General features: G+C 43.0%; 1 protein-coding gene across 1 annotated transcript in view; it reads left to right on the top strand.

Annotated features, from left to right (window-relative positions):
• Window positions 1–8,690: 8,690 nt before the first annotated feature.
• Window positions 8,691–14,056, top strand: part of c22h14orf180 (chromosome 22 C14orf180 homolog) — a 138,089-nt gene continuing 132,723 nt past the window's right edge. The window contains exon 1 of the mRNA XM_034576319.1: window positions 8,691–8,849. The gene's annotated coding sequence lies outside the window, so the exon portion shown is untranslated. The remainder of the gene's footprint in view (window positions 8,850–14,056) is intronic.

Raw genomic sequence — 14,056 nt, 5'->3', positions numbered from 1 at the left:
GGAGACTTTTGGCGGACGTGTTGCGGCCCCTCCTCCTCCTCCTCCTCCCATCTCCACAGCTCCCCAAACACAGTTGTTCATGAATATGGATAGCAGGCAAGGCTCCCTGGCATCATTAAGGTGCCACAAGCCCATATAAATCACATCACCATAAAACCTCCAAATGCTCTGATAAAGAAGGTAACATGATAACAACTGGCAGAAGTCAAGAAGACAAACACTTCTCGAGAAGAGGAGCACACAGTGGATTGTTGATTAGCTGCGTGTTCCGCACTTTGATTGTGTCCAGTGTTACTCTGCAGTTGTGTTAACACCCTCCGACGTCTCGTGTGACGAGGCTGGATGCAGTTACACGCAGACACAGTTTGTCTTGGCTGCGATGTTGACAGCCACTCATGCACAGCTGCAACAGACTCCAACCCTCAGAAGACTCTGGGGGAGAAAAAGCTGTGACATCTTTCTGCTTTGAAAAATGAGATGCTTGTGATGCTCTTAGTTCCCACTTTTGTACAACTTTGTACTAAAGCGTTTGCACCAATGTGAGTATGAGGGTCAGTGTTTGCATGAATAATATATAACTGGAGCTAATGAAAATTTAAAAAGGGGATAGTGGTAGTTCCAGGTTACATGGCTAGTTTCTAAGTTTGATTTCCAAATAGTTTTTGAACAGTGATCAGAATAACTGTGTTTTAACCGGAGTTTTTAGATTTAGATTCAAATGCGTCTCCCTCTTTCTAACTCTCTGTGGACAGAAATGCATTTTAATTGCACAGTCAGCAGCTGGACTCTGCACTGAGGGCATTTTGACAATCTGTTGGCAGCCAGCCTCATCCTCTCTCATCTTTCCTGTCGCAGCCGTCCACAGCCATGAAAGGCACGCGGATGCTCGGTGCCAATTGTTCCTTGTAAAAAAGACTTTCTAACCATCTGCACTGCTCTTGAATGGAAACCTTTTATGACTTTGCTTTGTGATACACGTGAACACGCCATGTGTATCCTAAGGCCACATTGAGACCAACTATAGCACCGTGTCAGAAAAACACAGGCTCCTCGTCTTTCACGACCACTGCAGTGGCGAAGCAGGTTTGCTTCCATAAAAAAAAGTTTGCTCCTGGCTCAGCATTATTCCCACAGCGTTGCAGCCTCACTGGACAGAATACCTCCAGCATGTACTGTAACTTTGTTGCATTGTGCTGATTGCAGCATTGTGTACAGTTTGTAAAGGCCTTGGAGGCTAATTTGTGATTTATGGTTTTGCGCTATATGGAAAAAAAATGACATCTGTTCCTCACAAAAGCTGCGTTGTAAAATGTTGCCGTAGGTGAGTATAAACCTCTGCAAAGTATCTTGGCATCGGATTTGACTTTGAGCAGCACTTCTTGGTTTATACTTTATCTGCTCACCTGAACCTGCAGGAGGACAAGCAACAATCTGTATATAAAGATTGACGACATGGCAGCTCCTCAAAAGTTACCATAACATCTCGATTGCCACCTGGTGGATGGCTGCAGCATAGGTCATAAATCCCCCCTTCTCCATGTTAACAGATGGGACGTGGTGCAGAATTAAAAAGTCAAATAACACGTCAAACTTTTGTCCAAAAAGTTTTTTTGTCATTTTAGGTTAATGTCACACTGAGTTTGGCTTCAATTAGTTATTTGATGTAATTTAAAACTGGATGAAATACCATGATGTCTGTGTATTGACGGGACCTCGCTACATCGGCTCCATTCCTGATCACTACTGCACAGACTCCCAATATGCAAGATGGTGCCATTCATATCCGGGATATTTAAACTTCATTTCTGGATTGGAGGAAGTGGAGACACGTTGTCCATCTTTATTTACAGTCTAAACATGTCCCTTAGAATAATATGACGATGTACATCAATTTACCAAAGTAGGTCCAGATGCACACTCTGGACCTACACTCCCTGCAGGGATTTCTCTTTTTCTCTTTTTTACTTGGAAGAATGTATTATTAAGTAAACAGCATGGTTCAGTTATGTTTGCAAAGGTTATTGTTACTACAAAATTTCTACCATATAAATTCAACCACAAAAATTTGTAGCACTGCTGCTCTGTGTTTTTTTTTTTTTTACTGGATGTGGCTTTAGAGGAACTGCACCTTAAAATACATTGTAGTGGCATTCCTGCAATATTTTTATTTTTCTGTCTTGATGCTCTCCTTTAAACAAACCACCACATCAAAAAATGCTGTGTTCGACGAATGCGTCCTCACACCCGCCCAACCACCACTCCACCCACTCCAAATCCACACATGAATATGGAGTAGCAGGGCCTTGATGAGGCAGGCAGGCAGGCATCTCCTCTTCCTAGAGCAACTTCAGAAGAAGTTCCTTGCGGGGGGTCTGGAGTGGAATCTGGAGGGCACCACAACGCCAGCCTCCTCCTCAAACCTGGCACTTTTGTCTTGGGAGAGAAGCCATGCAAAATTCATTCAGCCTGCAAAATTCATCCTGTGCAGGCGTGAGGATGGTTACGGATGAAGCAAGGAGAGGAATGCTTGTATTTCCTAACCTTTCTCTTACTGTGCAACAGAAATCCAATGCACTAATTCAGATACATGGTAAAAATCACAAATTCCAAATTAAAGAGTTATGAAGTAAGGTTGTATATGAGCGTTGAACATGTGGCTGCAACACTTTGATCTGCCATTGGAGAATTCATGCAATTGAAAGCTGTTGAATATAATTTCCTCAGCCACCCTGGCATTACTTTGAAAATAGGCATTTCATTGTTAAAAAGGGTTATTATCTTGATTTTTTAAATTTAGTTTTTAACCTCTAACGTCATATTGAAACCTAACGAAAGACTCAAAGAGTAAGGAGTAGTGGATATAAGCTACAATTAGCGCCCAAACATCAGAGGTGCATAATAAATAAGGAATAGACTGAGCAGAATGCCAGTTTTACAATAAAATATTTTATTGTAACCCATGTAAAACGAGTAATGACGCCGTAATGTAAAAATTCATTCTACTAAACCTTGTTAAAAATTGTAATAAGCTGTAATACAAGTCCACCCTTTTAAAATTTCTGTTTGCTGCCCCTCTGTAATGAAGCAGCAATAAAAGCTCATTGATGCTATATGCTCTATTGTAAAGCAGCAATAAAACCACGATGATGAATGTTTTATTTTGATGCAGCAGTTCTTTTGTCACTTTAGTTTCATGTCTGATCAGGCTCTGATTTCCTCGGGGAATTCGCTCACCAGCAAATCAGCCACTTAGAGCCACGGAAATCTGCGCAAACCTGCTGAAAACGATAGCCTGTAACTCACTTACGACAACTTTAGAGCAATGCTCACCCACTTCACGCAGAATTAGATTAACAGTAGCTGAATGCTGATATTAACCAAGTGATGTGATTACAACTACAGGTTGGGTGCTAAAGCAATTATCTGGCTGAGTGAATATCCCCCAAATCAGATTAGGATGGTGAACTTCAACCCCTCCGCATTGAGTAAGACGTGATTTGTCCATAAAGAGTGTGACTACTCCTCCCTTTGCCTTTGACTTGTCTTTCACGCATTATTATTCACACGTCTTTCATTGACATCCACTTAAACGTACGTTTTCATCACTTTGCCTCACAGGCTCATTAAATTCTCATTCAACTTGTGTCTCCTCTTGACCTGTTCCTGTGTGGATCCGGTCCATGTTTTCCACCATAACTTTTGGCATTTTATTGTATATAATATTGGCTCCTAAACTGAAAGAGACATAACTAGAATGTCACTGCATGCCTCTGCCAAGGCCAAACGGTATGCGGCCAATATATACATCTATGTAAGCATTTGCAGATTTGTCTACACATGTTCAGTACACTTGAAAAATGTATATAACACATTTTCTGTTATATTTAGAAATCTGATCACGTACACACAGATTCTGAATACACATTGCAGAGTCCTGTACACAGTCGCAAATCTCAGCACATTTATATGCACACGGATTGAGATAGTTTCACAGGTCTCCATACACACACAGAAATAGTTTTGCTATAATATTGGCCTGACAAAACAGTCCCCTTCAATTTTGCACCAAATCCCCCCCCCTCCCCAATCTGATAGATCCAGATTTTATTTGGATTTGCAACAAATTACCCACATTCATAGATATCAGTCCCCTAAATATGTCTGTTTTTCAATTTTTTCCATGCCTCATTTCCTCTGAAGTCAGTGAAAATGTTTTTTAAAAATTCCATATCTTGCAATGTTTACAATATTTTTGTATATGTATTTGATATGTAGTTATTTATTTTGTTAGCTTTGACTTGAACAAGGTCAACAAAGTCTTGTTATGGTACTAGAGGTTGGTGGCCCCTTGGACACAGGTCATCATTATTGCCTCAGGTCAGGATTACGGAAAAGCTAATGCTAAGATATTCAGCGAGATGGAGATGCTGGTAGAGGAGGGTTGAGCACGGATTGACTCCTTAATGTAATTACACTCACTCGAGGGAGAGGAGGAGACAGAAGTGGGCTGGGGATTTGAGAGAGGGATGTGACAGCCTCACAATTGAGAGCAGAGGAGTGTCAGCAGACCTGTCTCTCAGGGGTGAGTGTCGGCCTCATGGCCTCGGGGCCAGGCACAAGAGATTAAAACATCCCGGCTGTAGGGCCTGGAACCAGCGCACCCAAACGCAGGAGCGGGAATTAGAATAAGGCAGGAAGATGATGCACATCAGTCATTATTCCTGTGCTCTGCCTTTTGCTTTAATCACATTCACACTGTTGACTTCCTTACAAATGCTGCAGCCTGTTTTTGTTGCACTGGATTTTGAAATTGTTAATGATCTATGCGTGTTTCACAAGTTTCAAGAATAATGTAATTTATTGAGTATAAAATGGTAATAGTATGAGAATAACACAGAATAAGTCATAGTTTAATGAGATATCATTATATCATATATGAAATATCATAGTATGACAATAAAGTAATAATATTACGAGATTAAAGAATTAGTTTTTTTAGGGAATTAGCAGCAAGGAGAACTTGTGCTCCCCCCAGTTCCACTCCCTCTGCCTTCTGGATTCTGAATCTGGATTACTAATGTCATTGTTTCTTGTGAAACTGCGAAATCCCTTTTGAATATCATGGAGATTGCAGGCGACCACTACCAAACCTTTCCTCTTCCACAAAAGAGGCAACGTCCTCCAGGTCTGTGTGGTTCTTTATTCAGATTAGACAGTTTCCTGTACAATCTTTTAACGCCCTCTTGATAATGTGCTGATGAGCCAAAAGATGAAGTATTTTGTTATTTGTGAAACCTATAATTAAATATAACTTAATAAGATGCTCCACATTCCTCATTTTAACACAGGTGACGGCTGATCTTCTGATAGTCCTCCTCTAACATGATGCCTAGACAAAAATGATTTATTCTTTACTTTACTCTTAATTCTTTGTATGCAAGACTTTGGGCGAACGTTGCTATTTCCGAGCGGTGTGATTTCCAGCGTAGACAATGTAGCTTTTACTTCTTGACATGCTATCACAGACTGGGTTGCCCACTTTGGAGTTGGCACTCACTCACACAGAGAAAGAAGAGGAGGAGGGGGGGGAGGAAATAAAGGCCCTTTGATGAAGGCACCGAACCCAGCCCCCCCGCTCTCACTCTTCCCCTCCCTCCTTCTTCTTCCCTGCCCTGTGGAGTTAATCTGGCAAAGAGGAGGTAGCATCAGCCAATTTACACAAGCAGCAGCAGCAGCTTCTTTTTTTTTTTATTTCACGCCGTGCCTTCCTTTGCTCGCCTTGCCTGTGTCTCCACCCCCTTCCACCTCTCTGTTCTTTGTGTGTCCTTGTTTGCCCATGTTCCCGTGCACGGTGTGTGTGTGTGTTACTCTACATGCAATGGGTGGTGGAATAATATCAAGTACAGTAAGGTGGAAGACGGTCCAAACCCCGGAGGCTGCCAACACCTCACACAAGCTGTGCGGCGGAGGTGTCGTGGCACAGGTATCGACACCTACCTCCGCCCGTCCTCGTGTGCCCTCGCTTATTGTGCAGTCTGTCACCTCTGAATCTCTTTGTTAGTTTCCATTCTACCTTATCCTAGCCAGGCTTTTGTAAGTGTCTTTTTTTTAAACAAAGGAAAGAAAACAGATTAAGTGTTCTTGATTTGGCTCCTCCCCCCTCACATACCCCCACATAGTCACACACTTGTGTCAGCTGAACATCCCTTTTGGGCCCCTGTGTTTATCAGACTCAGCTGTGCCCCAGGAAAAGAAGAAGAAGAAGAAGAATTTGGACAAAACACGTTTTAATTACCAACAGGGCTCAGACGGCAACAAAATTAATTGCGTGAAAGCGGCCGCGTGTTTTATCCACATCGGTGCAGATGAACGTGGGCGTTAATCATCTGTGTTTACTCTGTCCATCACTGCGTCTGAATAACTACATAAACACAAACTGTGGTTTTTGTTTTGTAATGGTATTTGTCATCGGCTGGAGAGTTGTTTGTTCCTGCTTCCTGCTCTAATGTGTTCAATAAATCCTGCGGACCCGGTGCTTCTCTTGCAGTTCGCAGGCGAATCCAAACATCGCGGCCCATCAATTTCTTTTCTGCACCAGGCTTGCCCGGATCAATTAAATCAAAGTCATCTCAGCCCGGACGTTAATTATTTAATGAATGGCATCTGGATGTGGCGTGGCTGTGCCTGCATCCAAGCTGTGATGGGAATGGGAACTGAAGATGTGGGATGTTAGTTTCCACCAGTGCCTCCATGTCGCTCATATTTGCAAACTAATCTTTCTTCTTAATATTGTATGTACAGGGATTTGTCTGCCGCAAAATCCACGGCAGCTTTTGGCTTTTGTTTTGGATAAATTAGACCTCTGACATTGGTTGCCCGGGAAACCAGGAAATTATGTTAATTTTAAATTTTAATTTTCCTTCTGGCATCCGAGGAATGTTTGTCATTGTGCAGATTGTTTTCTTTTATTCTTTCATTTTTTTCTTGCAAGAAATGTTTTTTTCATTTCTCAGTTACCAGTGACCGCCAAAAAGAATGACCGTCAGGAATAAATATATTCAGCTGGATGTTTATATGGCACCAGTTATAAGAAAATAAATGTATTTAAATGAGTCGCTGCACTGAGCTCTTCTCGCTTGAATTTTTAGGATCGTGAGGGAGACCAGTCTCCTCCTGATTTACACAATGACGCCTCAGCACTTTGTGAGCCCTGGGTCAATATGAGTCTGCCAGCACCTCGTGCAGCCTGTCACAGCCAATAGACTGGCTGACATGACATGTCCTGGACCAGTGATTGAATTACTGGCCATTTGTCTGCCTTCATTGTCTTGCTGTCATTTCAGTGTTCATCTCGCTGTGGCCGTCGTGTCTTTGCGAGATTTGACAAAGGAATAAAAGACCATTTTGCTGTAATATGAAGATCTTCTTTGTTAGCGGACACCATGAGTATCTTTAAGACGCACCCAGACTTCTAATAAGGGACTTGAACGTCTCAGTCTGATCCTGTCTTCCTTCCTCTTTTCATCCTGTCTGCAAAATGTAATTCACACTGACAGTTCAAACCTCAGGATATCATAGCCCCTATTCATAAATGGACTATAAAAAATAAAAATCCTTTTTAAGAGACATATTCTTATACTTTTTGCTATAAGTCTGTCTTTAAATGAATAGAAAATCAGATGCCTTTTAAATGAAAGAATAGAATGACTGAACCTCAATGAGTTGCAGAGGCTCTGATGGTGACAATTATTTCCCTCCACGCTCGCATCACTGCCACACACCCCAATCTTTACAAAAGAGTTTTTGCAGCGTTGTGGGCTCATCAAAATGCTCAGACACAGCATGAAGCATTGCAAATCTGTATCATTGCATGCATACACTATTTATGTATATGTATGTTTTCATATTTTTTTTGACTGCTGCAAAACATTTTCACTGAATCAATGAATGGCAATGTGGAGTATGTAGTAATTACTATGAAGGAGTGGCGTGGACTGAATGACAATTAGCACCAGTAAATAAATAGTCACTGAGGATATTAAGTGGGGGAAATGCTTCCAGAATAACTGGCATTTAAAGTTAGGCGTTGAACTGCTGTGTTTTTAAATGTGTTCATTCTTCATTCAGCTCATGTAAAATAGTGCCCTCGAACTCACAGCCTGTAGTCGTAGAAATGAAAGTTTATTTAAATTTTAGAACAAACTAGAATGGTACTCGGAGGAGCACATACCTTCCGCCAAGGCCAAAACAATCCCCTTGTGAAACCAAATTTGAATTTAAAATACAGAATTTGATTTGGATCTACATCAAACTGCACAAACTCCTAAATATCAGTCCCCTTAACATGTCTGTTTCTCATAAAGATCCGTGAACCATTCTCTGAGAAATGTCCTCGTTGTGGGACTATCTTATCTTTATCACTGAAAATGTTGAAAAATGCTCTCGCAATGCTAAAGAAATTAGAAAGAAATTGGGATCCACACCAAAATTTGACGGGTTCTTCCCTGATTTATACTGAATCCATCCAGCAAACTTTGTGGTAATCCGTCCTGTGGTTTGTGTTTAATCCTGCTAAAAAACAGACAGACAAAGAAACAAACGCAGACGAGGAGTGAAAAGAAAATATTTGTGGTTCCCAAAAATCATCCTATTGTAGTTTGACATCTCTTCTCTCATGCTTCTCTCTAGATCTCTACCAAGAACCTGTCAGATTGGCTGACTTTTCTGATTGCATGGAAGTCACGCCTACCCACGGCGGCGTGATGGCGACATACACGAAAAGTATTTTCCTGGACAAAGCAGACGAGCAGCTCTGAGTCCAGGTGAACAACATTATTCCTTAACTGTGGGTAAGTGACTTATAGCAGAGTCCACACACACGCACAGCTGTAATAATCACTATTTTTTTATGCAAAGTTTAACTCAATAAAACATCATTGATAAAACCTTAAAAATGGGATGATAAAAAAAACGAATCTAGTGATCAGTAGCATTAAGTATTAGAAGCTGTGGAGGTGGTTGGTGAGGCTGAACAGAACAACAAGGAGAGATTGAATAGCAGTAAAGCAGATTTCATGGAAACACTTAAAGGTGATGGTGGCTCTGGTTGGGCCGCACACAGGTGCAGAGCTGACTTCTTGTTTCAGGGCACATTTTCAGAATAAGTGCCGTGCGTATTTCTTCCTGTATTGAGCATTTCAATACTTTCACAGTATTTTATGGAGCCTAGACCTGCTTTATAATCAGAAAATACATGGAAATCTCCCTTTCTAAAATATGGGACCTCTTAATAATTCAGACATAGTAGAATATGTATGCTTTTTCTCTCATTGACTACTTAAGATGCACAGACCGAGACTATTCAAATATTGATTTTCTCCCTCTCTGCGATTGTGTTTTAATGCGGCGAACCGCCGATTTAGACTTTCCTGTGACATATGAAACAAAGGCGTGTGAGGAGGTAGTTAAGCGACATCAATGAGACTGCTTCTTGTCTCGTCCTCTTCCTGAGCCTCCGGAAACTTTAGCTCAGGATTTGCATTTGATTCCACATAACATGACGGTATTTTCGTGGCATTCTGTTATAAAAGACATAAATTCCACCTCGCAGGATTAAGCGGCTCGCTAATCTAACCAGAGTAACTGTCTTGCAAGTGTAAATTTCCGTTTTACAGCCCGTCAGGCCCCAGCAAGGCGCTCAGCGGCACAAGTTCAGAGGAACTCCTCGACGGGCTGTAATTCATCCGATGCACTTTTCAAAACCTCATCGTTCACCTTGCTCCTCTGATCCGGACCCGGCCTGGCACGTATTATTTAACGGGGAGATGAATGGCCGATTGGGCATTTCTCGTGTGTCATGGCATAAGTCATGATAAATAACAGGAGTGGACTGACAGGACACAGGACAGTAAAGAGTAGAGATATCAACATCAACACAGGCTCAACCAACCGCAATGTAATCTTGCAAGTCATTAAATCACTGGCAGAGAAATATGAGTCCAAGGTTATTGAGCGCAGCTTGAGTGATGGAGACTTGGAGTGGACCACGAGGCTCAAGTTGCTGAGGAAATTAGATTTAACACTGTCGTCCCAGACCTTACCCAAGCAGAGGAGGAAAAAAACCACAGTGGAACAGAATTCTATATGTTGATGCAACGCTTGAGATGTTAAGTGTTAGTATTAGATATGAATCAACACAGTTGAGCCGTGAATTGTCATTTTCCTTGCAAGGGTGTTGTATTTGTTCTGATGGACAGTACCTTTCTACTACATAATGCAGCAGGAGAAAGGCAACAAAGGGTGAGGTGAGAGGGGTTGATAATGTGCGGTGGAGAGGGGGTAGGCGGGGTACATCATCCAATATGTGATGGACCAGATGCTGTACCCTCAAGCGAGGTATTTTACCCCAAACGGTACCTGTAAAAACTCCATCTGTTGAAATAGGCCCTGGAATATGTCAGCACTAGCTGAAGGCTCTCTTGCGGTGCACTAGCTGGCTGTGTGGCACTGAGGATCATGTGTTGTCAGCTGTACCCTATGGGCTGAGCGAGAGGAGAGAGAGGGATGCTGCTATAACAGTCTGACAGCAGGGCTGTGGCAGCCGCAGACTGCACCATTTCTCCCAGCGCCCAAGAGGAGGAAGACGGGGGAGGCCCGAGAGGGGAGGAAAAAAAGACCCCATTATAACATGGACCTCATGTAGTTGAATGTCAATGTGGTGGAGAGACAGCAAACAGCCCCTTCTTCTGAATGTCACCGAAGGTGCCATATGCATACAGCTGCAACATTTGCTCCCTTGGATGACAATAAAATGGTCAGAAAGCAACTGGACAGATGTGCCACCAGCTGATCCGTCCTCTAAGGCGAGACTAAAGTCAGTCTGCTCACACTGCATGGGAGTTTCACTCTCGGGGAAACAATTTGCATGTGTCGGCACATGTGTATGCATTCAAATTTGCGTACAAGTTTTGAATTGTTATTTGGGCTCGTCTTGAAATCGGCTTCTCGGTGTGGTTAGGAGGTCACAGTAATTCAGAGAACACGAGCCCTGCAGCTCGCTCAAAGAACGCATCAGGCATCGTCTCACATTGTATGATGATGTGAACACTTGTAAGTAAATGGAGGCAAATCCCTGCTCGGAATTACAACCATGTCGTGTGCATAGTGTTTGTACTTATGCAGAGTTTGACCTTACGGCGAGTCTGAAACTAAGTGATTCAGTCGAAGCGCTGCTGAATGATCATGTTCACGCCACACGCTGCAAAGCTCCCTCTGCACTGGGAGGCAAAACACTGCCTGCAATTTTTTACGTTCAGTGTCAGGGGCGGGGTAAATGTGGTTTGCTCCCCATGGTTGTGGTCATAAAGTGGTAATCTTTGGATGTGCTGTGGTCCGGTGTCACCCCACTGTGAACCGGGGCTTAGACTGTGGTTATACGCAGGCACCTGTCCTCTATCTGCACTTGGAGGACATTTATACCCCCACTAGCAACAACTCTAATAGGTTTCATTTGCAAATGAGGTCAAGCAGCAGAATGAAACCAGAGATGCACAGTGTCTATATTTTACCGGAGTAAAGGTTTTGTTAAAAGTCAAATTTCCCTCAATTCAAACACTTCTCATTAAAACTAGTTTTCACACCTGCAGCAATGGTGGATGGGTGTGCGCATGGAAATAGTCAATCCCCATAGCAGTAATCAATGGGGGGGAGAACTATGCAGTAATTTAGTTAATTAAAAGCTGGGGGGCATCAGACAAGACTGGGCGTTAGATCTCCATTTTAGAGGTGGCATAATTATGTGTGATACTTTGTAAAATGGCTGATAGGGATTTCCTGCCCGGGCAAGCGAACTCTGAATATTCATCAGGCATTGTTAAATGGTGTTTGTAGACATATTACCACTTTGGGAGGTTTACCCTTGCTCTTCAGTTACCCGTCTGAAGAAGCATTAGTGCAAAACAATTCCACGGGCCGCGGTGTTAAACGAGGTACCGTGTCTGCATGTTAACCGAACAGAAGCGCGTCTCGTCGACAAGACACGGGAGATGCTCCACCTATGTGCCAACCATCCTGACAGGAGAAAGGAACCCCAATTAGAAGTAATCCGTGGAAGCTAAGTGGACTCGGAGTGGAAGCCCAAATCCAATAAGAACACGAGGGATGGATTCGCTCCAATCAAGTCATTGATGGGCAACCTGAGCACGGTGGAGCATATGGCAGACAATTCCAATGTGTTTTGATAGTGTTCATAAACAGAGACCATCGGCATGCTTCATTTCAACCCAAGTGCACTTTGCTAAAGATAAACGCAGCATAGGAAGATGACGGGGTGTAAATTGGTGCGTAATTGCATTCTCCCGGGAAAAACCTGCACACAAATCTTCTCCCATATGTGATACACCTGCACGAACGTGCCGGTTATTTGCACAATTTGCATTTGTGCAATTTTTATGCAGATGTCTGTTCGTCTTTATTACCTCTTGTTTGTTTGACAGACATTTTGTGTGTGTAAATGGTGCGCTGAGGATACGCTCACACATTCAAAGTCGCGTCAAGGACTGTGCCTGAAGTTAGCGGTGCTGGTAGTAAATACCATAATGATATCACTGTGGCAACAGGGTTAATGAAATCAACTGGGTCATTCAGTTTCACCCCTGTCTACAAACCAATCGGCCCAAGGAAAGGAACAGTTTCTTCTAACTGGGGCTCAAATTTATTAGTCCTGTTTATGACATGATCTGATTCAGAGTAGATGCTGGAACTGACTTGGACCGTTCTAATAAGGCCTTGATATATCGCAAAGAATACGGAAATCTCTGTCTGTCTGTGGCTCGCATAACTCTTCATCATATCACCAACGGCGAAAAGGAAGTGCACTGTCGAATTTGGTGAGATTTGGACACACGATATGTTCATTATTGATAAACTTTGTATAAACAGGTGATTAGCGTTCTGTTGCAGCTGTGGCTGGGACTCATCATCGCAAGTGACTTAGTGATTAGCGCATTCACTACATTGGCAAGGACAACTGATCCTCCAGTTTGGGGTTCTTTGTACTGAGTCGAGCTTTGCCGAATTTGGAATAAGCAGGAGAACAGCTCTTTGTGCAGCAGCCGAGGAGCAGCTTCACGGTTCTGTGGACTCAGTCCTGCAGCCGATCTTTATGTGCTGAGCCTCAATTACTGCAGGTCACTTTTACAGTTTCAGAACGAAAGCTGCAACCAGCATCGCCACAGGCTGAGCAAGCAGCCCATGTTTGGAAGGGCTATACTGCTCTAGTAACATAATAATAATTAATAATTCATCATAATGATAATGTAATATTCTAACTACATATATAGCTTGTTATAGACACTGACACCTACCAGCATGCAGATGTGCACTTAAGGTGTTTCTGTGACTGATTCAGGGTGTTCTGTGTCGACAGGAGCAGCACAGAGCTGCAGGGCATGTCGGTGTGACTCCACATGTGGCTGTCGCTCTCTGTTTGAAATGTCTATAAAACATGATGGATATTGTAGTTCCTCTGCCTGCTCATGGGCTGACAAACTCTCTCTCCATAAATCTGTGTCGAGGCAGCTGAGGTCAGTTGTAATATCGTGTTATAATTTAGATTTGAATCTCCTCGTGCTTCTTGATTCATTCTTTCCGACAAATTCCTTGTTTGTTTTGTCCGGGTGCAGAGTTGTTTTCTTTGGCACTAAGGGAGGGACAGCTGGACCTTGGGCGTATCTCCATGTCCTCGCTCCACCCTGCAGTGAAGCACTTGTATCATGTCCACTCTTATCACGTCTCTGTCCCGGCAGGGCCTGTGCATCCTCCTCGACTCGATGCCGGGCTCCTGAAATGGAGAGGGGGGGGGGTGTTGCACACATGGTACAGTCCTCGGACAATGTTTTAATTAAAAGACCTGCTTCAAAGGAGGGAGGCTCCCAGGGTGAGAGGTGGACCATAGGGTGAGAGACATCTGCCCCCCCCAGCACAAAGACAGATGGACACCTTCGGGGGCCCCTTTAATGCTAATTAATATGAAGATGAGAATGTTTTATTAGTGACC

This window comes from Hippoglossus hippoglossus, chromosome 22 (genome assembly GCF_009819705.1).
Source record: "Hippoglossus hippoglossus isolate fHipHip1 chromosome 22, fHipHip1.pri, whole genome shotgun sequence".
Lineage (NCBI taxonomy): Eukaryota > Metazoa > Chordata > Actinopteri > Pleuronectiformes > Pleuronectidae > Hippoglossus > Hippoglossus hippoglossus.
This window is presented reverse-complemented; position numbering and strand designations above follow the sequence as displayed.